The following is a 27790-nucleotide window of genomic DNA, read 5'->3' on the forward strand; positions in this document are numbered from 1 at the left end:
ACAGTGGACATGAAGGTAGGAAAAAACTCTTACTAGGTTACTAAAAGTAAGATAGTCTCCATGACAAATTAGGTTGTTTCTACGTCAGAATTATCGTCTAGAGATGATCACTGAAATGTTTGGTGTACTTTAAAGTCAACATGGGATTAAAAGGAAGCTGGCATAGAAATTTATAGCCAAATGATATTTTCAAATAATCTCTTAAGGCAACAACAGCTCCTCCTATGATTAGGGATTCTTAACTCAAGAATATTTTGAGATATTAAGTGGTGAATCTCTCCATTTCACATGTCTGAATGTCTAACTATGGCTTAATAAAAATAAAATATTAATGATGAAACAAGACATTCATGTTCTTAGAGACTAATAGACTTTGTATCAATCAATGGAATGCCTCTTGGGGGCATATTTTATGCAAGGCATTGACTGAGGGGAAACTCAAAACCATTTAAGATAAGAAACTTGTTCTAATGGGCCTATAATATAGCTTAGGGAATAAAGTACACACATGACAATAATAACTATGATATGGTCTCTAGAATTCTAGGACAGTAGGTACTATGAGAAACCAGAAAAAGGAGAAATCCATGTGTTTGAGGAAGGTTTTATTGGGAAGCTGAGGCTTGAATTGGGCCATGAAGAGTGGGTAGGCCTGGCTAGATGAAGAGGAAGAAGTGAGCAGATGAGAAAGTGAGCATGGTCAAGGTGCAGGGGAACCTGAGATGCTCATGGGTGGTTCCAGGGGGTTTCTTAGCAGAAAAGGCAGGATATGAAGTTGCACAAAAGGTAGGTTGATGGCATTAATCCAAGAGATACCTTTGTCCTGTATAGTACAAAGAGTAAAGTAGTAGAATTTACTTCAAAGGAAGTTGGAGCTAACTACAGAAATACAGTAACACTTTACTTGACATTGTCACTTTTCTTGTTCTTTTTTCTTGAGACAGGGTCTCCCTCTGTCACCCAGGCTAGAGTGCAGTGGCGTGAACATGGCTCACTGCAGCCTCGACTTCCTGAGCTCAGGTGATCCTTCCGCTTCAACCTCCCAAGTAGCCAGGACCACAGGCAGGTGACCTGGCCAATTAAAAAAAAATTTTGCAGAGACAGGGTCTTGCCATGTTGCCCAGGCTGGTCTCAAACTCCTGGGCTCAAGAAGTCCTCTCACCTCAGCCTCCCAAACTACTGGGAATATAGACATGAGCCACCACACCTAGCCCATTGTCACTTTTCTGGTTCACCTCAGCTACTTGGAATAATAGTTCTCTCAACCCAGAAGCTGCACCTCAAGTTTATTCTTTTCTTTTTTTCTCCCCTGTGTTTTTGGTTGGGTGCCAGGTCTTGTTGACCCTACTTCCACACTGTTTCTGGCATCTGCTCTTTTTTTTTTGAGACAGAGCCTCTCTCTGTTGCCCAGGCTGGAACTCAGTGGTCCCATCTCAGCTCACTGCAACCTCCACCTCCCGGGTTGAAGTGGTTCTCCTGCCTCAGCCTCCCGAATAGCTGGGACTGCAGGAGCATGCCAAAACACCCAGCTAATTTTTGTATTTTTAGTAGAGACAGGGTTTCACCATGTTGGCCAGGCTGATCTTGAACTCCTGATTTCAAGTGATCTGCCCACCTTGGCCTGAAGTGCTTGGATTACAGGTGTGAGCCACGTGGCTTGGCATCTGCCTCTTTTCACTCTTACTGTCATCACACTGATTTGGGGCTGTTGGACCATTCTTGTGAATTACCACAGAAACACCCTAACATTTTTTTCCTTCCTCCCAACTATCATGTGTACTGCCTTCACTTCCAAGTTTGTCACTTCTCCAGCCAGGACTTTGAATGGCTCCCCGTTGTCTGTTGGTTAGGCACAGACCAGCCTGGCATGGGCAATATGGACAAAACAAACTAATTTCTTACCATTCTCTTATATTTTCTAGGTCAATGGAACTATTTGCTGTTTGTGCTTTGCTGTTTGTGCTCCATATCTTTGGTCATGTTGGCTTTTTCTATCTTAAATCACCTCCTTGACTCTCCTTGTTCTTATGTAAGTTTCAGGGCCACTTGATATGGAAGTTCCTTTGTGACACTTGTTTGTACTTTTCTCTCCATCTAAATGAGATGTCTCTCTTCTTTAAAGTTTAAACCACCATAACATTAGAGTCTGCCTTTTTGCAATAATTGCCGAAAATCCTGCTTCTACCCACAATATAAGATTGAAGCTATTTCAAGACATAGACTGTCCTCTTCATCATCCAACTTTGTACATAGTAGGTACTTGGCAAATATATTTTATATTAAAAATAGCTTTGAACCAGGATGGATGCAAAGAGAATTCTTTATGCAAACAAAATGTTTGTCATTAAAATCTATAAATAAAGTTGTTTATGTGAGAGAATCCCTTACTGAGAGATCTGTTGTATTGGTATGGATAGCTTGGATTAGGCTGCATTAACCAAAACCTCAAGACCTCAGTGGCTTAACAAAACAAAACTTGACTTCTCATTTGTGTGACGTGTCCAGCATGAGTGTAGAGGAAACTCTTCACAGTCACTCAGGAACTGAGGCTGTTAGAAACTCCAGCTTAACATGGTACTGCCGTGACCATTTTGATTAAATGAAAAGACAGTGGTCAGGTGGACACTGGCTTTTCATGTTTCTGTCCCACTATGGCACATGTCACTTTCATTCACATTTTCATTGGCCAAAGCAAGCCACATAACCATGCCTAACTTTAAAGAAGGTTAGAGAATTTCAGTGTTAGCATATGCCTGGGAAGCAAAGAGCCAGAAATATTTGGTGAATAGCACTCATGACTACTACCTCATCTATGGTGTCACAGCCGATTGAAGATTAGAGGTAGCACATCAGATGGGCTGCTAGAGACAAACATATCAACAGTAGCAAGGAATAATAGCTCTAACTAGGCATGGTGTAATGGTGGATTTGGAGTCAAAACTCTTACAAGCACTTGTAAATGCTCACAGGCCAAGGCTGTTGATACAAGGGCAATCTATTACATCCCAGTAATAACACAGTCATTCCTGAGGAGTGGCTTTTATAAAACTTAGTGTGTTTCAGCATTCTTAGTAACAAACACAGGAATGGTTCTGAGATAGCAAAAAAATAAAAGTTAAATTATATTAAAAATATTCAATTTATAAGAAATCGGAAAGTGTGTAATAATTTTAGGTGCATTTTCACTCAAATGGTTAAAATTTAAAAATAATCGGCTGGGCTTGGTGGCTCACGCCTGTAATCACAGCACTTTGGAGGCTGAGGCGGGCAGATGGCCTGAGCTGAGGAGTTCACAACCAGCCTGGGCAACATGGTGAAACCCCATCTCTACTAAAAAATTAAAAAATTAGCCAGGCGTGGTGGCGTGCGCGTGTAGTCCCAGCTACTTGGGAGGCTGAGATAAGAGAATTGCTTGAATCTGGGAGGCAGAGGTTACAGGGAGCTGAGATTGCACCACTGCAAGACTCCGTCTCAGAAATATAATAATCTTAGTTTAACCATACTGGTTTAATTGAACCTAGCAAACTTGGTATTTGGGGAGGAGGTTTTACTTTTGACAGGCAATAGAAACAGTGCTGGTTGGAGCCCTGGTTCAGGAGACAGATTTGGATTCAGATCTTGGCTCTTACACTATTAATAGTTGTCTGACATTAAGAGTCTTATTTTTCAGCCTAAGTTTCCTCATCAGTGAAATGCATGAGGCAGTTGTGAGAATTAAGTCAGTTCATCTAACGTGCTTTGCAGAGCACATGGTTCAAAGTAAGCACTCATGATCAGAGTGCTTCTAACCAGCTGCAGCAAGGTTAGAAGAAACTTTTGAGAAATCAGGTAAGGAGCCCTCAGAGATACATACAGGTAGAAGGGTTCCCCTGGATTTTCCCACCTTTTTTCTCCCTTGGACAGTATCCCTACTATATCTTATTTCACATTTTTCATATTTTATGTGATTGTATGCATTTCTGTCTCTCCTACTAGATCAGGTGTTCTCATCATTCCACAAATGGTACTGAACATGAGCTTTGCCAGGCTCTGTGCTTGTTGGTGGCTTTATAGGTATGAAGGACACATCCCTGGCCTCAAGCAAGTAAACAGCAGTTAGAATACATTATAATAAGGGCTATAATTGGGGGTCTCATAGGGTCTTTTAAAAGGGTACCTGATATCGGAGGGAATATGAGTAGTGGTTTTTTGGGGAAGTTCGCATCTGACCTACATCTTGAAGAATCAGTAGTTATTAGCTGGGTGGATGTGGGTTTAAAAGGCTTTTCACACAGGCAACAATGTGTGCTGTGGCCTAGAAGCAAAGAATATGGTTACATCCTGAAGACACTGGTGTGGCAGGAGTACAGTCTTTTTGCGGAGTGTATGGGAAATGAGGCTGAAGAAACCGGTCAAGAATAGATTGTGAAGGTTTTTGTGAGTTCTGGAGTTAGAGATTATCCTGAATGTGATTAGGTGCCACTGAAGGATTTAAAGATAGAAAGCGACTTTATCAGCTTCGCCTTTCAGGAACATCACTGTGTGGAAGAGGCAGAGTAGTGGATATCCTATTTCCCCGACATGGGGAGTTCTGAGGTTTGCAGCCATAGTACCATGCCTACTACACAAGAGTCATAAAATATTTATGCAAGATGAGAGGTTGGAATGAGGAGGTGAGACTGGACAGAGGATAGTTACTGCTGCAACATATGAGGGGCATGCCTTGTGCTTCCTAGGGCTAGATGAGCGCAGACTAGGATTTCAGTCAGCCTCACCTGTTTCTGTTGTATCACCTTGGATAGGCTTCAGAATCTCCTGTCTTCTTGGTTTTCAAATTTGGAATATGAGGATAAAAATTCCTACCTTGCAAGGTTGCTCTGACGGTTGGAGGGAGTAGATGTAAAAAGCCTGGTCTTGTGCTATTAGTAGATAAATAAAAATAATAGTTTAGTAATAACAATAGTTGTAATATTTCTTTTTTTTCCCTTATACTCCTCAGTTACAAGCAATTGTTGTAATATTTCTAATGTTTAGTGTATTACTTGGTTCATGGTAGGTGATCATTAGCCTTAAAGATGCCAACATTGTGCGATTTTTTTGTTTTTTGTTTTTTTGAGATAGTGTCTTACTCTGTCACCTAGGCTGGAGTGATTGGCATGATATGATCACGACTCAACCTTCCAGGCTCAGGTGATCCTCCCACCTCAGCCTCCCGAGCAACTGGTACCGCAGGCACACACCACCATGCCCAGCTAATTTTTTGTATTTTTTGTAGAGGTGAGATTTCACCATATTGCCTGGACTGGGTCTCGAGCTCTTGGGCTTAAGCAGTCTGCCTGCCTCTGCCTCCCAAAGTGCTGGGATTACATGCGCGAGCCACCACACCTGGCCACGTCGTGGTTTTAATTTATGCATTTATTCTTTTGCTCACCTTTATACTAACAAGGATAATACATTTTAAGTGATTGATGATGCTGGGCTGGTGTGAGGGAATTACTCTGAGATCAAGAAGAGAGAGTTGATAAAAATACCGTACAGGCCGGGCATGGTGGCTCACACCTGTAATACCAATACTTTGGGAGGCCAAGGCGGGAGAATCACCTAAGGTCAGGAGTTTGAGACCAGCCTGGCCAACATGGTGAAACCCCGTCTCTATTAAAAATACAAAAATTAGCCAGGCGTGGTGTCGGGAGCCTGTAATCCCAGCTACTTGGGAGGCTGAGGCAGGAGAATTGCTTGAACCTGGGAGGCAGAGGTTGCATTGAGCCTAGATCACACCATTGCTCTCCAACCTGGGCGGCAAGTGAAACTCCGTCTCAAACAAAACAAAACAAAAAACATACAAATTTAAACACTGTTTAAATGCCAACAGTTTATATGGCATTTAGCTATTTCCAACCGTTGCTCAGACCGACACAAGTATGTGCACCCATTTGCTTGCCACTGTTGTGACCATAATATAATGACTGCATGGAATTGCTGAGACATACACACTTCTCCTTGGCCTGTCTTGACTTTTTTCCCCTGAAATTTTGGTCCTCCTCAGTCATCTTCTGATGATTTTTTTTATATATATAAAGACGGGGTTTCACCATATTGGTCAGGCTGGTCTCAAACTCCTGACCTCAGGTGATCTACCTGCTTTCGCCTCCCAAAGTGCTGGGATTACAGGCGTGAGCCACCGCATCTGGCCTCTTCTGATGATTTTTAAAAAGATGATATTTGAAGTTTAATTCCTATTTATTCTGCATTAGGTTCTTTATCTGGTCATCATAGCTTGACACGAGTTACTCTATTAACTCCTGGAGCACTTAATTTGTTACTCTGATTAAATGTCATCAACTGCCTTGGCTCATTATTTGTCTATATACCATAAATTTCTTCTTCTTTGATGTCAGTTTTTCTTACAAAGTAATTGAAAGGTAGCATGTTTATGTATTTTTGACACAGCTTTAAAATTCACTGAAACTTTTTGTTTGGAATATGTTAAACAAGTCAGGAAATTCTGTTTCTGAGGATTTAAAGTATATAGCAGAGGTTCTCAGACTTTTTGGTCTCAGGATTCCTTTAAAGTTTAAAAATTATTGAGTATTCAAATAACTTTCATCTTTGTAAGTATTGTTTGTCGATATTTAATATTTTAAAAATCACTGGCCAGGCGCGGTGGCTCACGCCTGTAGTCCCAGCACTTTGGGAGGCCGAGGCAGGTAGATCATGAGGTCAAGAGATCAAGACCATCCTGGGCAACATGGTGAAACCCCGTCTCTACTAAAACATACAAAAATTAGCTGAATGTGGTGACATGCACCTGTAGTCCCAGCTGCTTGGGAGGCTGAGGCAGGAGAATTGGTTGAACCCAGGAGGCAGAGATTGCAGTGAGCCGAGATTGTGCCACTGCACTCCAGCCTGGTGTCTGGTGACAGAGCAAGATGCTGTCTCAAAAAAAAAAAAAAAAAAAAAATCACTGACTACAAAAAAATAAAATATGTTCATGGCTGGGCATGGTGGCTCACACCTGTAATCCCAGCACTTCAGGAGGCTGAGGTGGGTAGATCACTTGAACTCAGGAGTTTGAGACCAACCTGGGCAACATAGTGAAACCCCATGTCCACCAAAAATACAAAAAAATTAGCCAGGCATGGTAGCATATGCCTCTGGTACCAGCTACTTGGGAGACTGAGGTGGGAGGAGGATTGCCTGAGCCTAGGAGGCAGAAGTTGCAGTGAGCCGAGATCATGCCACTACACTCCAGCCTGGGGGACAAAGTGAGACCTTGCTCAGAAAAGAAAAAGTTCAGCCTGGCAACATAGTGAGACTACATCTCTTCAAAAAATCAAAAAATTAGCCAAGCGTAGTGGCACATCCCTGTAGTCCCAGCTACAAGGGAGGCTGACAGCAGGATTGCTTGAGCCTAGGAGGTTGAGGCTGCACTAAGCTGTGATCATGCCACTGCAGTTCAGCATGGGTGACAGTGAGATCGCATCTCGAAAATCACAAGGACCCACAAGCACGCATACTATTATCTGTGAGAACTATCGTGGTCACCTCATCATGTTATGTAGCCTTTAGAAAAATGCTGGACCCTCACAAGAGAACAAGAGTGAACAAGGCAAATAATGCCTTAGGATTATTGTGAAAATACTTCTAAACTTGTGGACCCCCTGAAAGAGTCTTAGGGACCCTTGAGGCTTCTTGGACTACACTTTGAGAACTGCTGGTATGTAGATAAGAGTTTTATGTGACTTTTATATCCTTTTGGTAACAACGTAAGGATGGAAACATTAAAAATGTTTATTTTCAAAATGTACTCAACATAGTTTCCTTTAAAAAACAGCAAGTTTCTAGCCTTTGATAATATTAGTCGCAAAAACCACAGTTACTTTTGCACCAACCAAAATAGATGTTTATCTTGGAAGGGCAGTTGTGTGTATTTTTGGAGTATCTTCTAGGTGCCATACTGCTGACATTTGCCATCCCAGGAAAGGTCAGCAAACTGAGAACAACAGCATTTTTGTAGAAGAAAAATATATTACTGCTCTTTAAGTTCTAGAAATCTCGTAAGTACTTGGCCAGATGACAACTGGAGAACTTCTTCATGGTGCAGGTTTCAGAGTTTCTTGCTGTCTCATTGTCAAGTTTAGTTATGATTCTATTTAAAAGATCCTATTACGGGCTTGCTTTGGCAGCACATACACTAAAATTGGAACGATACAGAGAAGATTAGGATGACACACAAATTCATGCAGTGTTCCACAAAAAAATCTTTTTAAGATCCAATTTTTATGAAACTAACTACATTGATGTCATTTGCACTGCATGAACCATACTACATTAGAATGTGAATGAGTGAGTAGAGGCACCACATGTTCCACGCTGTGGAATTCTCACACTTCCTGAGGAGTCTTCCTGAACCTCATGTGCCATAGGCATCTGACTTAGGGACTGCATGAGGAGGCCCGTGTCCATGAAATTAAATACCAGAGAAGTTTATAAATAGGAGTCATGGTATTTTTCTTCCAATACCCTGCTGAATCACTTTGAGTGCCCTTTGAGGGGTACATCCTGTCTTTGAGGGCTAATGGCCTGGACTGTTATAATGCCTTCTCACTCTGGGCTTAGCCTTCTCCAGTCTGTCCTCCATATTGCCACACGAGCAGTCTTTCTCAAACATAGATTTATGTCATTTCTCTACGTACGTGGTTCCCCATTGCCAGTGGGATAAATATCACTCCTTAGCATGGCTTATAATGCCTCTCCTGCCCTTCTGCTTCAGCTTCCCAGAGTCAGTTTAATTCAGACAATGCCTCTGAAGCTTTACCTGAGCCTCCCAGACAGTTATTAATTGCCATAATCTCATAACATCTGTTCCTTGTTTATACCATAACTGCACATATCACCTTTCTCCTTGAGGGCAGGCATCACTCCCTCTATGTCCACTGCTTTACTCAGGTGTGTAATAATGGCTTTTGCTGGGACTGATAAGATGGCATAGCTGCTAGCATAATTCCAGCAGAGTTACTTTGCAATAGTCCAGCATAGTTTTTCTAAAATATGTCTTTCCTTTCTTTAAAAAAAATATGAGCAGATAAACAACATGGAACTACTGCATAGGCCTAAAACATGTAAAGTCTCAGAGAAATAATCACAAGGAAAAGGGACATTTATATTTTCTTTTTTTTTGATACGAGGCCTTGCTCTGTTGCTTAGGCTGGAGTGCAGTGGTGCAGTTATGGTTACTGCAGCCTTGACCTCCTGAGCTCAAATGATCCTCCCACCTCAGCCTCCTGAGTAGCTGGGATTATAGGCACACAGCACCATGCCCTGCTAATTTTTTTTTCTTTTGTATTTTTTGTAGAGATGGGATTTTGCCATGTTGCCCAGGTTGGTCTCAAACTCCTGAACTCAAGTGATATGCCCACCTTGGCCTCTCAAAGTGTTGGGATTACAGGCATGAGCCACCATGCCTGGCCTATATTTTCTAATGATGTGTTTTACACATATAAGAACAGAACAGATAATTATAGCTATCATTAAATCTTAATATGCCATCTTACTTGAGTTTTTTTGATTTTTTAAAGAAAGAGAATATTACATTTTTACTGAAAGGCTTCCTAATGTGTTTTTCCCTTCTTCCTCCTTCAACAGAAAAAAGCCACTGTTTGAATTAAAGGTTTTTAAAGTTACCATACATGTTTTTATGCTTTTGCTACATCTTTTTTTTTTTTTGAGATGGAGTCTCGCTCTGTTGCCCAGGCTAGAGTGCAGTGGTGTGATCTTGGCTCACTGCAACCTTCGCCTTCCAGGTTCAAACGATTCTCCTGCGTCAGCCTCCTGAGTAGCTGGGATTACAGGCGCCTGCCACCCTACCTGGATAAAATTTTTTGTATTTTTAGTAGGGACAGGGTTTCACCATGTCGGTCAGGCTGTCTGGAACTCCTGACCTTGTGATCTGCCTGCCTTGGCCTCCCAAAGTGTTGGGATTACAGGCATGAGCCACTGAGCCCAGCTGTTTTTTTTTTTTTTTTTTTTTTTTTTTTTAAGATGGAATCTCACTTTGTCGCCCAGCCTGGTGTGCAGTGGTGCAGTCTTGACTCACTGCAATCTCTACCTCGAACACCCAGGCTAGAGTGCAGTGGGGCGATCTCGGCTCACTGCAACCTTCACTTCCCAAGTTCACATGATTCTCCTGCCTCAGTCTCCCAAATAGCTGGGATTACAGGGGCCTGCTACCATGCCTGGCTAATTTTTGTATTTTTAGTAAAGACAAGGTTTCACCATCTTGTCCAGGCTGGTCTCAAACCCCTGACATCAGGTGATCTGCCTGCCTTGGCCTCCCAAAGTGTTGGGATTATAGGTGTGAGCCATTGCACCAGGCCTCTTACCTACTTCTAAAGTGAGTACCTGGCCAGTGACAAAGGAGTTTTCAGCTTTACTATTCTCTTCTCTATTTTTAAAACTATTGTAGATCATCTGATTTCCACTCAGAAATCACTGACTACTCACGTTGCAGGAGTCTGGATCCAATTAAAAGAGAGAAATCACATGGTAATTTGAATACATAAGGTTTAATGTAAGAATTATTTAACTATTACAGAGAATTGGAGTAATTCAAGATTGACTAATAAGAAGTAAAGAAATAAGCACATAGAAAGATGGTTAACATAATCAGTCTTCAGGGGAGTGCAGATCAAAATTACTGTGAGATGCTACCTCACACTCTACGGTGGCTGGAATCAAAAGAGCAGATAAGAATAAGCGGTGGCCTGGGATGCTGAGGTTGACTTATCGCTTGAGGTTAGGAGTTTGAGACCAGCCTGGCCAACATGGCGAAACCCCATGTTTCAGTCTCTACTGAAAATACAAAATTAGCCAGGTGTGGTGGCGTATACCTGTAATCCCAGCTACTCTGGAGAGTGAGGGAGGAGAATCACTTGAAACTGAGAGGTGGAGATTACAGCGAGCCGAGATCACACCACTGCACTCCAGCCTGGGTGACAGAGCAAGACTCTGTCTCAAAAAAAAAAAAAAAAAAAAAAAGCAGTGGTTCACACTTGTAATCCTGCCACTTTGAGATTTGAGGTGGGAGGATTACTTGAGCCCAGGAGTTCAAGACCATCCTGTGCAACACAGTGAAACCTCGTCTTTACAAAAAAAATAATAATAATAATTAGCTGGGCATGTAGTCCCAGGTACTCAGGAAGCTGAGGCAGGAACATCACTGGAACCCAGGAGATTGCAGCTGCAGTGAGCTGAGGTCATGCCACTGCACTCCAGCCTGGGCCACGGAGTGAGACCCTGTCTCTTAAAGAAAAAAAGAACAAGTGTTAGAGCTGGCAATGTGGAGAAATTGGAATGCTCATTCACTGCTGGTGGGAATGTAAAATGTTAGCCACTTTGGGAAACACACTGTCATTTCTTCAAACAGTTAAACATAGAATTACCATATGACCCAGGTAGATTTCATTTTAGGTGTCCTAGTCCATTTTGTGTTACTATAACAATAGCTGAGACTGGGTAATTTATAAAAAACAGACATTTGTTTCTTACAGTTTTGGAGGCTGGGTAGTCCAAGATCAAGGGGGTGGCATCTGGTGAGGGCCTCCTTGCTGCCTCATCCCATGGCAGGACCTGGAAGGACAAGAGAGTCCGAGAGAGTGAAGGAGAGAAAGAGATTGAACTCATAGCTTCAAGCCCTTTTGTAATTGACATTAATCTGTTCATGAGGGTGGAGCCCTCATGACCTAAATACCATCTCATTAGGCTGCATCTCCGAGCACTGTTGTACTGGGGATTAAGTTTCCAACACATACTTTTTTGGGGGACATATTCAAACCACAGCTCTAGTTACATACCCACTTCCACTCTTAGGTATAAGCCCAAGAGTACGTGAATGTTCGTATTAAGCCAAAAAGTAGAAACAACCCAAATGTCTTGCCAGCTGATGAAGAGATAAATAAAATATGGTATATTCCTAGGATGAAATAGTATTCAGCAATAAAAAGCAATGAAATACTGGGCCAGGCACAGTGGCTCGTGCCTGTAATCTAAGCACTTTGGGAGACTGAAGCAGGAGGATCGCTTGAAGCCAGGAGTTCAAGATCAGCCTGGGAACCATAGTGAGATCTCTGTGGTAGTGTATCCCTGTAGTTTCAGCTACTTGGGAGGCTGAGGTGGGAGGATCACTTGAGCCCAGTAGCTGGAGGCTGCAGTGAGCCATGATAGCACCACAGCATTCTAGCCTGTGCGACAGAGCAAGACCCTGTCTCTTAAATAAAAAAAAAAAAGTACTGATACACACTACAATATGCTTGAACCTTGAAACCCTTATGCTATGCATTGGTTCTGTGCCTATCTGAAAATAAAAGCATTATGCTAATTGAAGGAAGCCAGTCAAAAAGGACCATATGATTTCATTTTGAAATATCCAAAATTGGCAAATCCATAGAGAAAGAAAGTTTAGGGTTGGGAGAATAGGAGATTGTGGGGAGTAGGTGATGACAGCTAAGATGTACAGGGTACCTTTTTTAGGGTAATGAGAAAGTTACAAAATTGTGATGTTCATACAACTTTGAGAACTCTGAATATACTAAAAGCCACTGAATTGCACACTTTGGGTGAATTGTATGGTATATGAAGGATAGCTCAATAAAGTTGTGAAAAAGAAGTTGAGAGAGCTCTAAAGATAGAAATAGCAGATATAAGGAGCAGCCACCACTCCAGGGCTGAGATAGAGCACTGGACAAGGAACTGTCCTTCTCCTCTAACACCATACCGCCACCTCCACCCCATCCCAGGCTGAGATCCAGACTTGGTATAGTGGCTCACTGGATGGCAGGGAAGTGATGGATGCTGCATGGCAGAACTTGCCAGAAATCTGCCCTCTAGGGTGCTAAGGAAAACTGTTTACAGGTAGGTGTCTCAGCAGAGGCACTCTACTACAAAACGGCCCAAGAGCGTCCTGGGGAAGGTTGCTGACTGTGGGACCCTGGAAAGCCATGGATGCTGCTGGGGCCTATTGAGCAGAGGACACTGGGAGCTGTTAGCCAACCCATTTTCTTTCTGCAGTGTTTCACTAGCACCCTCTACTGACAATGCTTGACTTCAGCTGGCAAAAGAAAAATATTTCAAGGGCCCAGATCAACTTTGCAGGGTAGTCAAAAAGGATGAATTTGGAGTCGAGAGGCAAAATAAGCCTATGACTGGCATGGTGAGTAATTGGGATCTCAGCATACCCGTCCCTTTTTAATTTTCTTTTGAGATCTTCAGGTTGTCCTTGCCACCCTGGCTATTGTGGTTTGAAGAAGCTGGAAGAAACTGTATCTTTTTGCCAACTTGCCCTCAGTCCAGTTCTCTCTATTTTTGCATCTTTTTCTGTTTCATTTGCTTGGTTCCCTCTTTCAGACACCAGTTATGCTTATGGTCGATCTCCTTTGATTTCCATTGCTACATGTTTTTCTTTGATTTTTTTGGGGGGGTTTGTTTTGAAAATCTCTTAATTTTTATTATTTATTTTATTTACTTATTTTTGAGACAGGATCTTGCTCTGTCATTCAGGCTGGAATACAGTGGTGCCATCATGGCACTCCTTGAACTCTTGGGCTAAAGCTGTCCTCCCAACCTCAGCCTCCTGAGTAGCTGGGACTACAAGCATGTGCCACCACACCTGGCTGATTTTTAAAGATTTGTTTTGTAGAGACAAGTTTGACCATGTTGCCCAGGCTGGTCTTAAACTCTTGGGCTCAAGCAATTCTCCTACATTGGCCTCCTGAAGTGTTGTGATTACAGGAATGAGCCATTGGGCTGTTTTGGAAATCTTTTAAACATTTTATTCTTTTTTCATTCTCTTGCTTATTTTTTAAAACCATTCCTGGCCTTCATGGCTCTTACTGTATTTTCAGCAATGTCCACTTTCTTCTCTTCTATTGAAGACTTTTGATTTTGTGATGGTGTTAATCTTTTTTTTTTTCTGAGTGCTATTACAATTTTATTTTATTTTAAAAATTTTGCTGTTTTCCTCTGAGATTTCTCTTTAGTCTCTGCCCCTAGCTCTTGTTTTACAGAGCCATTTGGGGGTGGGTGGGACTGGGAGGATCTTTGTTAATGGTCTTTGTCAGTTCTGTGAGGGAATTTTTACTGTTGTATGGTCTTCATCTGCCATGCTTCACCCTTCCTCTTGCCTGTACTAATTCCTTTCTTCCTCTTTTATATCAGTATTTTTGTGTAGATTCTGTTCTGATTCATTATTACTATTATTATACTTTAAGTTCTGGGGTACATGTGCAGAACATGCAGGTTTCTTACATAGGTATACACCTGCCATGGTGGTTTGCTGCACCCATCAACCCATCATCTACATTAGATATTTCTCCTAATGCTATCCCTCCTCTAGCCCCCCACCCCCTGACAGGCCCCAGTGTGTGATATTCCCCTCCCTCTGTCCATGTGTTCTCACTATTCAACTCCTACTTAGGAGTGAGAACAGGCAGTGTTTGGTTTTCTGTTCTTGGGTTAGTTTGCTGAGAATGATGGTTTCCATCTTCATCCATGTTCCTGCAAAGGACACGAACTCCTCCTTTTTTATGGCTACATCCTTTTTATTATTATTCTAATAGAACTTTTCTTGTTATTTAGAGAAGAGTATAGTATATGACTGAAGCCAGAGCATCTGGATTTGAATCTTGGCCCTGCCACTTATAAGCACTGTGATTTTGGACAAGGTCTTTAGGTCTTTGTGCCTCAGTTTCTTCTCTATAAAATGGGAATAACTTCCCAGAACCGTTAACATTCAGTTAGTTAATTCCTAGAAAACTTAGAACTGTGGCTGATCCACAGTAAATGCTGTATGATTATAGCAATATTATTTTGTCCCTCACAGTGACTTGTGATTAGAAAGTACACAACTCTTCTGAATATAATGATTTCATAGATTACATGTTAATTAACTACTTAAATCTCCTTGGTAGTGCATATTGTCTGAATAGCAGGGGTGCATTCAGCAAAAACATTTCCAAAACATTTGTAAGCTTTTTCAGTAAGTGGTTTGGAAAGCTGAGTAATAAATACTATGTAATAACTTCTAGTCATCTTGGTGAAAAAATATTTACGGGAGACATGCTCTGGAAATACTCTGTGTTTTTTTTGCTCTGCATGATTTTGTCATAATTGAGTTCATATCCATTATGGCTGATACTTGAAGATCATCAGAATTCTGACATTTTAGCCTAACCTAAAAATGTAGGTATGGTTCAGAAAATAACTATACTCTGGGAGGTTTTAGGAACAGCAAGTTTGGTGCAGTTTGTTTTGGTGAGTTCAGATTTTTATGCAATTTTCCTTTTATGGCTAATTAAGATAATCTAGCTTTCTATACCTTGTGTATTTCCTTTTGTTGTTGTTGTTTTGAGATGGAGTTTTGCTCTTGTCCAGGCTGGAGTACAAAGGTATCACCTTGGCTCACCACAACCTTCGCCTCTCAGGTTCAAGCAATTCTCCTGCCTCAGTCTCCTGAGTAGCTGGGATTACAGGTGTGCACCACCATGCCTGGCTAATTTTGTATTTTTTAGTAGAGACAGGGTTTCACCATGTTGGTCAGGCTGGTCTTGAACTCCTGACTTAAGGTGATCCACCTGTCTTGGCCTCCCAAAGTGCTGAGCTTACAGGCGTGAGCCACCGTGTCTGGCCCCCTTATGTATTTCTTTTCAAGCATACTGTAACTGATTGAATAATCAGTTGGTCAACAGACAGTTTTTGAGCACCTACCAGGGATAAAATGGTGAACAAAATTCACCATTTTTGGTGGTGGCTGATGCCTATAATCCCAGCACTTTGGGAGGTTGAGGTGGGCGGATCACCTGAGGTCAGGAGTTCGAGACCAGCCTGGACAACATGGTGAAACATTGTCTCTACTAAAAATACAAAAATTAGCCGGGTGTGGTTGTGTGCGCTTGTAATCCCAGCTGCTCAGTAGGCTGAGGCAGGAGAATTGCTGGAACCCAGGAGGCGGAGGCTGCAGTAAGCTGAGATTGCGCCACTGCACTCCAGCCTGGGTGACAGAGCAAGACTGTCTCAAAAAAAGAAAAAAGAAAAAGAAATAGACATGTTCCCTGCCTGGATGAGCCAGAATATAAATATTAAATTATTGTAAATACTTACAAAATTATAAGTGCACCATGTAATGGGATAGGGATATATAGGTGCAGTATATGACAGAGAGACCTAACCTGAAGCATGGAGACAGGTAATGCTTCCCTGCAGAATTAAGCTTTCAGCTGACTTAAAAGATAAGTAAGAGGTGGTATGATGAAGTGGTCGGGTCAGGAGGTCTTCAGCCTGACATGGGAAGGGCATGATAAGTTGAAAACACTGAGAGAAGCTCCATGTTGCAGGCTCATAAAGAGATGAGGTAGCAAGAGATGTGGGAAGGGGCCAGATGTCTAGGCTTTGTTAAGGAGCCTGGGACTTTACCCTAAAGGTAGTGGAAATTTATGAAGTTTAAGCCTGGGAGTGAAATAAGCCTATCACATTGGCTGCTGTGTGGAGAATGAATTGGGCAGGGGCAAGAATGGATGTAGGAGGCTTACTAGGCTGGTGTAGTAGTCCATGCAAAAGGTTATGGTGACTTGAATTAGGATGGTGTCAGTGAAGAGGGAGGGATGTGTGGCTTCAGGAAGTATTTAGGAGATAAAATTTGAGGACTTGATTGATTATATGTGCAGGATGAGAGTGAGGAGGAGTCTAGTGTCAAGGCTAATTTCCAAGTTTCTTACAGAAGCATCTGTGAAAGGGTTGACTTTGATTGAGGTAGTAAATGCTGGAGGAAGAGGAAATTTCTCAGGGTGAAACATCTAGATGATGAGGTAGAGCGAGAAGTTACATACTTGGACTTGGAACTCAGAAGGGATATCTAGGTTGGAAATGTAAAATTTGGGATAGTGACATAGTTTGGATATTTGTTGTCTTCAAATTTTGTTTTGAAATTTGATCCCCAGTGTTGGAGGTCTTTGGGTCATGGGAGCAGATTCCTCATGAACTCCTTGGTGCAGTCCCTGCGTAATGAGTGACTTCTCCCTCAGAGCCTACGGTTTAAAAGAGGGTGGCAACCCTCCCCTCTCTCTATTCCCTCCTCTCTTTTTTTTTTTTTTTTTTTTTTTTTGAGACAGAATCAGACAGAATCTTGCTCTGTCACCCAGCCTGGAGTGCAGTGGCACGATCTGGGCTCACTGTAACCTCCGCCTCCCAGATTCAAGCTATTCTCCTGCCTCAGCCTCCCGAGTAGCTGGGATTACAGGCGTGTGCCACCACACCCGGCTAATTTTTGTATTTTTAGTAGAGATGGGGTTTCACCATGTTGGCCAGGCTGGTCTCAAACTCCTGACCTCAGGTGATCCACCTGCCTCAGCCTCCCAAAGTGCTGGGATTACAGGTGTGAGCCATTGCGCCTGGCCTTCCCTCCTCTATTGACTTGTGATATCTGCTCCGTTTCCCCTCTGCCATGAGTGGAAGTACCCTGAAGCCCTCATCAGAAGCAGATGCTGGTGCCTTGCTTCTTATGCAGCTTATAGAATTGTGAGCCAGATAAACTCTTTTCTTTAGAAATTACCCAGTCTCAGGTATTTCCTTTTTTTTTAGACAGCTTCTCACTCTGTTATCCAGGCTGGAGTGAAGTGGCATGATCTCAGCTCACTGCAACCTCTGCCTCCAGGGTTCAAGCAGTTCTCCTGCCTCAGCCTCCTAAGTAGGTAGGTTTACAGGCACACACCACCATGCCTGGCTAATTTTTGTATTTTTAGTAGAGACGGAGTTTTGCCATGTTGGCCAGGCTGGTCTCCAACTCCTGACCTCAGGTGATCCACCTGCCTCAGCCTCCCAAAGTGCTGGGATTACAGGCGTGAGCCACACCATGCCTGGCCTCAGGTATTTCTTTATAGCAAAGCAAATGGACTAAGACAGAGTCAGCATAATGGTGGTAAATGAAGTCACAGAAGAGGATGACATTGCTTTGGGGATATCTGCAGAATGAGAATGTAAGAAAGCCTAAGACAGTGCCCTGAGCTGCTTTCTGTATTTAAAATTGTTGTGTGTATATATATATATGTGCACTCAAATTATACCTTTAGCTTGTGTTATTTTGGAATGTGTACAAATTATATTGTGTCTAGAGTTGGGGAATATAATTGGAAATATATTTTATTTATTTATTTGTTTTTTTGAGATAAGGTCTCACTCTGTTTCCCAGTCTGGATTGCAGTGGCGCAATCTCAGCTCACTGCAACAACTGCCTCCCAGGCTCAAGTGATCCTCCCACTTCAGCCCCATGAGTAGCTGGGACTACAGACCTTCGCCACCACACCTGGCTATTTTAATTTCTTTCTTTTTTTTTTTTTTTTGTAGAGACAGGGTTTTGCCATGTTGCCTAGGCTGGTCTCAAACGCCTGAGCTCATGTCTTCTGTCTGACTTGGCCTCTTAAAGTGCTGGGATTACAGGCTATTTTATTTTTAAACAAACTCTTCGTCGGTGTTACTATATTTGAGGCACTATGCTGATAAATGCTAGTGATTTAACAGACCTAAGTTATACGTTCTTCTTTTAAATTGTATGCTAATTATCTGCAGAGACAGAAAAAGAAACAAGATGTTTTCTAAATGCTATGATAGAGGTGAGCTTGAGATGTTAGGGAGCACAGTCATAGTGTAGGGCTGTGATTAAGGAAAGCTTCCTGAAGAGCTAACACTTGAACGCAGTCCTAAAACGTGAGTAGCAAAGAAGGCAGAGAAAGGCTCTTACCACCTCACAGTTTCAGGCGCTGTATAAAGGTCAGATTGCAAGAGGACTGTAAAGTGTCCAGTGGATTTGGCACTTAAGAGGTCAGTAGGGGCTGGGCGTGGTGGCTCACGCCTATAGTCCCAGCACTTTGGGAGGCTGAGGCAGGCGAATTGGGAGGTCAGGAGATCGAGATCAGCCTGGGCAACATGGTGAAACCTGTCTCTACTAAAAATACAAAAAAAAATTAGCTGGGTGTGGTGGTGCACGCCTGTAGTCCCAGCTACTTGGGAGGCTAAGGCAGGAGAATCGCTTGAACCCAGGAGGCAGAGGTTGCAGTGAGCTGAGATCGCGCCACTGCACTCCAGCCTGGTGACACAGTGAGACTCCATCTCAAAAAAAAAAAAAAAAAGAGGTCAGTAGGAAACGCATTTACCACAGTGACATTAGATTAAAAGCCAGAGCAGATCACAGAGAGTTGAAGAATGAGAAGAGAGGAGTCAGAAGTCCTCTAAAATGGGGCCTGAGTTTCCGTGTTGCAGTGTCCTCACTGCCTTATGTAATCTCTAGCACACAGTGTTTGTTCTGTTAGCTTTGGACAGAAGAGAGCCACCTCCCCCTCTGGGATAAGATGCGCATATGTGGAGGAGATGAGTCCAGATTGCTGTGCTCCGTCTACATTCTAGGGGAGCATCTGCAACTCTTTACCTGCATGCTTTTTTCTTTTCTTTTTTTTGAGACAGAGATTCAATCTCGTTGCTCAGGCTGTAGTGCAATGGCGTGATTTTGGCTCACTACAACCTCTGTCTCCCACTACAACCTCCGCCTCCCTGATTCTCCTGCCTCAGCCTCCTGAGTAGCTGGGATTATATGCATGCAACATCATGCCCGGCTTATTTTGTATTTTTAGTGGAGATGAGGTTTCACCATGTTGGTCAGACTGGTCTTGAACTCCTGACCTCAGGTAATCCACCCACCTCTGCCTCTCAGAGTGCTGGCATTACAGTCATGAGCCACTGCACCCAGCCTGCATGCTTTTTTCTAACCATACAGGGAGGGCAAATGCAAACCCACAGCCAGAATTCTCTGTTTTAATCTACTTCTAGCATTTTTATTTTTTATTTATCTTTTTCTGTCTCTCATGATTGAGTACCTGATACTCTTATTTAGTTAAATTAAATTAATTAATTACTTTTTTTGAGACAGGGTCTCACTCTGTCACCCAGGCTGGAGTGTAGTGGCATGGTCTCAGTTCAATACAGCCTCAACTTCTCAGTTTTAAGTGATCCTCCCACCTCAGCCTACTGAGTTGCTGGGACTACAGGCATATACCACCATGCCTAGCTAATCTTTGTAGTTTTTGTAGAGACAAGGTTTTGCTATGTTGCCCAGGCTAGTCTCGAACTCCTAGGCTCAAGTGATAGGCCCGCCTTGGCTTCCCAAAGTGCTGAGATTACAGGTGTGAGGCACAGCACCCAGCCTCATTTTATTTTTCTCATTCAATATCATGCCAAAAGCATTTTCCTGTATCATTAAAATTTTTTAATAATTTTTTTTAAGTTAATGCAGCCATTTTAAGTGGCTGTATAAACTCTCATTTAGATATTTATTTGAACATTTAGTTTAAAATTCTTTTCCCTTTTTAACTTTTCATTTTGAAATAATTTCTCATTTACAAAAAGTAGTCCCAGCTACTTAGGAGGCTGAGAATCAGGGAGGCGGAGGTTGTAGTGGGAGGTGGAGGTTGTAGTGAGCCAACAAAAAGTTGTGGAAATATTACAAACAACTTCCATATATCCCCTTCAGCTAGCTTATTGTGATGTCTGTCAGATTTCTCAATTGCAAAGTTACTCTGTTCCCCTCTCTATATATTTAGTAAGGAAATAGTTTAAAACTATTTTATATCTTATTTCTTATTTATTTATTCAGAAGAGACAGGGTCTTGCTCCGTCACTGAGGCTGGAGTGCAGTGGCATGATCGTAGCTCATTGCAACCTCTAACTCCTGGGCATAAGCAGTCTTTCATTCTCAGCCTCCCAAGTGACTGGGACTACAGGCACATGGCACCACACTCAGCTAATCTTAAAATTTTTTGTAGAGATGGAATTTTGTTATGTTGCCCAGGCTGGTCTTAAACTCTGGGCCTCATGTGATCCTCCTACCTTGGCCTCCCGAAGTGCTAGTATTAACAAGCATGGGCTACTGTGCCTGGCCTGTATCCCATTTCTTTTTCTTTTTTTGAGACAGAATCTTGTTCTATTGCCCAGGCTAGAGTTCAAGCAATTCTCATCCCTCACCCACCGAAGTAGCTGAGATTATAGGTACGTATAAATTAGCCTGGCTAATTTTTGTAGAGATGGGGTTTCACCATGTTGGCCAGGCTGGTCTCAAACTCCTGACCTCAAGTGATCCTCCCGCCTCAGCCTCCCAAAGTGCTGAGATTACAGGCTTGAGCTGCTGTGTTTGGCCCTATATCCCATTTTTTGTAAAACATTTACGTATTAATTTTAGCATCCATTGATGTTTCTTAGGTGAATTATTACTATAATGGTTGCTAGATGGCGATTTTCTAATTACATGATTCCTTCTACTTCATCAGCTGACATTTCACTCTAAGATAGAGCTTTCTCCTCTCTTTGTTTGTTAGATTCTTATTTAATAGATTATAATCTGTTAATATCAGTCTTTATCTTGATGCTGAATTGCTCCAAATCAGACCAGTAGGAGCTCCTCAGCCTGGTTCCTTTTTTCGTTTGACCTGTCCTCACTCTGAGTGTTTTCCTACTTTCAGGGACAGGGCGGCCCAGCCTTATCTTATGACTTCTCTGCCTCAGCCTTGGAGTCTGCCATTCTTCCAAGGAGTCCTGCTTCCTTTTTTTTTTTTCTTTTAACAATTGTTTATTGAAGTCCTTCTATATGCTATAAGATGATGAGCAAAACCAGACACAGTTTCGGCCCTGGAAGGAGAAAAGGGAGGTCGATATTAATCAAGTAATAACATTAATGGGGGCATTTCTCAAGTCGGAGAAGTGCACTAAGGAAAGAAATGTGATTCTATGATAGGATAATAAAAGATTCTTGACTGGGAAGGGGCAATATACCAGTGATTAACTGATCTGAAGAATCAGTAGGAATTAACTTGGTAAAAAGTGAAGGTGATGGCTGAGTGGGACCAGCATTCAAAAGGCAGATGCCTGCAGAAAAAGCCATCAATTTTAACAAGAAATGCTGTCTCAGAGATGAAACTAAACCTATTCCTCATCTTTTCTTCTTGCTTCAGACATAACTTTGAAAAATTGTTTAGCTCTCTTTAGTCTCATCCCTTCCTCAAACTTCACATTGTTTTGGGTTTTAGGTGTCTCAGATGTTTGCTGCTGTTGTTGTTGTTGTTTGTTTGTTTTCCCCAAAGATCCATTCCTCCTCTTGAATATTAAGTGCCTTTTTCTGTCTGTGTCCTAAACCTTTTTCAATATGGTGAGTCCATGTTCAGATTTGTTACATGGGTATATTGTGTGATGCTGAGGTTTGGAGTATGATTGATCCTGTCACTCATGTACTGAGCATGGTACCCAACAGTTCGTTTTTCAGCCCTTGCGCCTTTACCCCTTATCCCCATCTAGTAGTCTCCAGTGTCTGTTATTGCCATCTATATGCCCGTAAGTACCCAATGTTTAGCTGCCACTTATAAGTAAGAACATGTGGCATTTGGTTTTCTCTTCCTATGTTAATTTGCTTGGGGTAATGTCCTCCAGCAGCATCTGTGTTGCTGCAAAGGACCTGAATTCATTCTTTTTTATGACTGTACCCTGCTTCTTATTAGTGGAGAATAGTGTTTAAAAACCAAGATCTAGGTACTAGATGTGCTTCATGCTGTTGGGATATGACCGCTGCCAGGCTCTTTCTGTGGAAGAGCTAAAGAATATATGTGTTGGGGTGGGGGTTGGTGGTCACAGTGGCTCATGCCTGTAATCCCAGAACCTTGGGAGGCCAAGGCAGGAGGATCATTTGAGTCTAGGAGTTTGAGACCAGCCTGGGCCACATTGCATGACCCTGTCTCTACAACAAATTTAAAAACTATTAGTAGATGGGTGTGGTGACTGGTGACATGTGCCTATAGCCCTAACTACTTGGGAAGCTGAGATGGGAGGATCACCTGAGCCCAGGAGGTTGTGGCTGCAGTGAGGTATGATCATACCACTGCACTCTGGTCTGAACGACAAAAACTCTGTTTAAAAAAAAAAATTATATTTGTGTATACACACAAATGTACACACACTCTCGGTACTGGACATTTATTTTTATATCTTTATATATATACATATATACACATACGTGTACATATATACACGCATACACACACACACATATATATTTATGTATTATTATTATTTGAGACAGAGTCTCGCTCTGTCACCAGTCTGGAGTGCAGTGGCGCAGTCTCGGCTCACTGCAACCTCTGTCTCCCAGGTTCAAGTGATTCTCCTGCCGCAGCCTCCCAAGTAGCTGGGACTACAGATGCGCACCACCACACCCAGTTAGTTTTTGTATTTTCAGTAGAGACAGGGTTTTACTATGTTGGCCAGGATGGTCTCGATCTCTTGACCTTGTGATCCGCCCGCCTCGGCCTCCCAAAGTGCTAGGATTACAGGCATGAGCCACTGTGCCTAGCCCTATTATTATTTTTGCAGCAGGGTCTCTCTTTGTTGCCGAGGCTGGAATGCAGTGGCATTATCTCAGTTCACTGCAGCCTTCACTTCCTAGGCTCAAGCGCACCCCTCACCTCAGACCCTTGAGTAGCTGGGCCTACAGGCATGTGCCACCATGCCCAGCTAATTTTTAAATTTTTTGTAGAGACAATTTTTTTTCTCTTTTTTGAGACAGAGTCTCAATTTCAAAAAAAAAATTACATGTGTGTATACACACAAATGTACACACACTATCTGCACGTTATTTTTATATCTTTATATATATATACACACATACACACATACATGTACATATATATACATGCACACACACACATATACATATGTGTTGTTATTATTTTTTGAGACGGAGTCTTGCTCTGTCACCCAGGCTGGAGTGCATTGGCATGATCTCGGCTCACTGCAACCTCTGCCTCCCCAGTTCAAGCCATTCTCCTGCCTCAGCCTCGCAAGTAGCTGAGATTACAGGTGTTCGCTGCCACACCCAGCTATAGAGACAATTTTTTGTAGAGACTATATTGCCTAGGCTGGTCTCAAACTCTTGGGCTCAAGTGATCCTTCTGTCTTGGCTTCCCAAAGTGCTGGGATTACAGATCTGAGCCGCTATGGCTTGTTATATATTAAAAAACATTTTTGAGGCCTGGCATGGTAGCTCACGCCTGTAATCCCAGCACTTTGGAGGCCGAGGTGGGTGGATCACCTGAGGTTGGGAGTTCAAGACCAACCTGACCAACATGGAGAAACCCTATTTCTACTAAAAATACAAAATTAGCCAGGCATGGTGGCGCATGTCTGTAATTCCAGCTACTGGGGAGGCTGAGGCAGGAGAATCACTTGAACCTGGGATGCGTAGGTTGTGGTGAACTGAGATCCTGCCATTGCACTCTAGCCTGGGCAACAAGAGCGAAACTCCATCTCAAAAAAACAAAAAACATTTTTGGCCCTTTGGGAGGCCAAGGTGGATGGATCACCTGAGGTCAGGAGTTCGAGACCAGCCTGGCCAACATGATGAAACCCTGTCTCTACTAAAAATACAAAAAATTGCTGGCATAGTGGTATGTACCTGTAATCCCAGCTACTCAGGAGGCTAAGGCAGGAGAATCACTTGAACCAGGAGGTGGAGATTGCAATGAGCTGAGATCGTGCCACTGCATTCCAGTCTGGGCAACAAGAGCCAAACTCTGTCTTGAAAACAATAACAACAAAAACATTTTTTCCAAAGAATACCTCCAATTCCAATACAGATCAGAAGATAGATTCTAGTTTTCCCTTTCCTTATTTGTAACTTTCTTCTCCATTATTGGGAAATCTTGTTCCCATTAGCTGCAATATATTTACTTATCTGGTCAATCCCAAATCACCTGTTGCCACACCTTAGACCCCTCACATGGACTAATGCCCCTCACTCCCCTTTCACCCCAGGCACGTGTGACTCTCCCTAAAGCCTATTGGTTTTTAGATTAAATTATTTAGAAAGGAAGGGATAGAGGGAGCTCATTTCCTTTTATGGGTGCATAATACCTATTTTGTGGATGTACCATAGTTTATTCAACCCCTGATGAAGGACATTTGGAGTACATTAGGTCTTATTCTGTTATGTTACAAATAGTGCTACCGTAAGTGGCCATGCACATAAGACGTTTTGTATTTTTGTCAGTGTAGCTTTGGGATAGTTTCTTAGAAGTGAGACTATTGGGTTAAAGGGTTAAAAGCATGTATAATTTTGTTAGATATTTTCAAATCTTTTCCGCCACCAGTAATATATGAAAGAGCCTGTTTTTACCCCACAGCCTCATTTGTAGAACGTGTCAGACTCTTGTCCTAGTGGTGAGTTTGAAATTACATCTCTCACAGGATCTTGGGATATTGTTCTCCTTGTCTTGGAGGCTTTGGCTTCTTTTAAGCTCTTTTTTGCTCTTTTGTATGTTGTCTACTTTGTGGAAATTAGTTTCTTCCTTGGGGTTTGTTCTACTCTTGGAATTTGAAGATTGTTTTCCCTAATGGAAAATAATAAAATAAAATAGGTGATTACTTCAGCCCTCTCACTGTCATATTTGTTGAAAGAATGGGTACATCTGTTGACTCACTGACTGTTATGTGTCTGCCAAAGTCTTGGGCTGTGGTCAGTGTATGGCTGTGGCAAGTCAGCATCACATCTGCATTCAGCACAGAAAGAAGGAAACAGGTGGTGCCAGCCACTTCTGCTCCCTTCTAAAAGAAAAGAAAAATCTGTCTAAGAACTGCTTCACTTGCCTTTTGTGGGCAGGCTACTTACAACTTACAGTTTTAGTTGTTTTCAGTGGGAAGTTTGGACAAGATATATAGTTCTTTGTGCTTTTAGAAATATAAGTTTCTGATTTCTTTCTTTTTTTTTTTTTTGAGACAGAGTCTTGCTCTGTTGTCCAGGCTGGGGTGCAGTGGTGTGATCATGGCTCACTGTAACCTCAAACTTGTGGGTTCAAGTGATCCTACTACCTCAGCCTCCCAGGTAGCTGGGACTATAGGCCCACGCCACCATGCCAGGCTGATTTTTAATTTTTTTCTGCAGACAGTATCTTACTATGTTGTCCAGGCTAGTCTCAAATTCCTGGCCTCTCAAAAGTGCTAGGATTACCATGCCTAGCCATCAAGTCTCTGATTTCAATTTCACTTTGAAAATTTTATATATGTACTTTTATAAATACAAAAATTAAAAATAAATATATGGATAAAGAAATACCTTGTCAGAATATTCCATCTGAACCCACTTTTCAGAGATAATTATTGTAAGTAGTTTGGTGCATATTCTTTTATGTATGTACTTGATACTTAGTCTTAATTTTTTTTTTTCTTTGAGATGGTGTCTCACTCTGTCACCTGGGCTGGAGTACAATGGTGCAGCCTTGGCTCACTGCAGCCTCAACCTCCTGGGCTCAAGAAATCCTCCTGCATTAGCCTCCCAATTAGTTGGGCTACAGGCACATACCACCATGCCTGACTAATTTAAAAAAAATCTTTTTGTAGAGACAGGGTCCTACTGTGTTGCCTAGGCTGGGCTCGAATTCCTGGGCTCAAGTGATCCACCAGCCTTAGCCTCCCAAAGTGCTGGGATTACAAGTATGAGTCATGGCACCTGGCCCTTAATCTTAATTTTTAAATATTATTGTCATTTTTGTTTGTTGTTGCCAGTATGGGGCCGTATACATACATACTATTCTACAGCTAGATTTTTTTCACTTAGCAATATGTCCTAGACACACTTCCCTGTTAGTACATGCAGATATGCCTCATTCTTTCCAGCTGGTACATCATATTCTATACTGTTATTCTCCTGTCCTCACAGATCCTTTATTCACCTTCTTTTCTTCTGTGTACTGGCTGCTGGTCTCTGTTACCTGCATCATCTGGGCTTCCTTGCCTTCTGACTTCTAGCTGGGATCAGCTGATAAAAGGCCCTGACAGGAGATCTGGGGGCCAGTGGTGGGAGGAGTCAGGCTGTGTTTTATCCCTTACCCCTTGCCCCTTGCCACGGTTCTGGTAGCAGCTGTGCTCATTGTCTGTGATCACTGCTCCTGTAGGGTGGCCTCTCTTCTCCAGCCAGCTCTTGCCCTTTTGGGTTGAAGGGTAGAAATAGCTTGCTGCTGTCGCTAGTCCCTGGATGCTTCTCGATCCCTTGTTGGTTCCTTTAAACCCTGCTTACACAACTATAAAAAAAAAATCCTGTCATTAAACTTCCTTCAGTTTACTCCTTTGCATCTGCCATCTGTTTCCTGCTAAGACCTCAACTGATGTGACCAGGGAGACTTACCATAATTTAATTATTGGGTTCCCTATTATTGTGTATTTAAACTGTTTCTAGTATTTTGCTGTTATACTCAGAGTTGCTAATGAACATTCATGTACATTTCCTTTTTAATATTTGTTGGAGTATTGTTTGAAAAAAAGTCATAGGAATAGAAAGACTGGGTTAAGGTATGTGAATATCGTAAATTTCAATAGATACTTCTAAATTGTTTCCAAAGGGGTCTACCAACTTACATTTCTGTAGTGTGTTGTTTGATTTTTTTAATAGTAAAAAATTAATGGAGGCAATACTTAGGACTTTATAAAAAAAAAGCTTTTTTTTTTTTTTTTTTTTTGGAGACAGCATCTCTTTGTTGCCTGGGCTGGAGTCTAGTAGCATGATCATAGCTCACTGCAGCCTTGAACTCCTGGGCTCAAGCGATCTTCCTGCCTCAGCCTCCCAAGTAGCTGGGACTACAGGCATGTGTCACCATGTCCTGCTAATTTTTTTTTTTTTGTAGAGATGGGGTCTTATTGCATCATCTTGCCTAGGCTGGTCTCGAACTCCTGGGCTCACTCAGTC

General features: G+C 42.2%; 1 protein-coding gene, 1 long non-coding RNA gene and 1 pseudogene across 9 annotated transcripts in view; 2 read left to right on the plus strand and 1 right to left on the minus strand.

The window, feature by feature from the left end:
* The window catches only part of ST3GAL3 (ST3 beta-galactoside alpha-2,3-sialyltransferase 3), a 231427-nt gene that overhangs the window by 913 nt on the left and 202724 nt on the right, over positions 1 to 27790 (plus strand). The window lies entirely within an intron of this gene.
* Positions 408 to 27596, minus strand: LOC105705026 (uncharacterized). The gene is made up of 3 exons (XR_001104584.2): positions 26938 to 27596; positions 11527 to 11607; positions 408 to 4898 (listed from the first exon to the last, which is right to left on the minus strand). It is a non-coding gene; the product is annotated as an uncharacterized LOC105705026 (long non-coding RNA).
* Positions 8154 to 8247, plus strand: LOC135273489 (U6 spliceosomal RNA; annotated as a pseudogene).

The sequence above is a fragment of the Aotus nancymaae genome, unplaced genomic scaffold (genome assembly GCF_030222135.1).
Source record: "Aotus nancymaae isolate 86718 unplaced genomic scaffold, 86718_ANA_hifiasm-v0.15.2.pri h1tg000007l, whole genome shotgun sequence".
Taxonomy (NCBI): Eukaryota; Metazoa; Chordata; class Mammalia; order Primates; family Aotidae; genus Aotus; species Aotus nancymaae.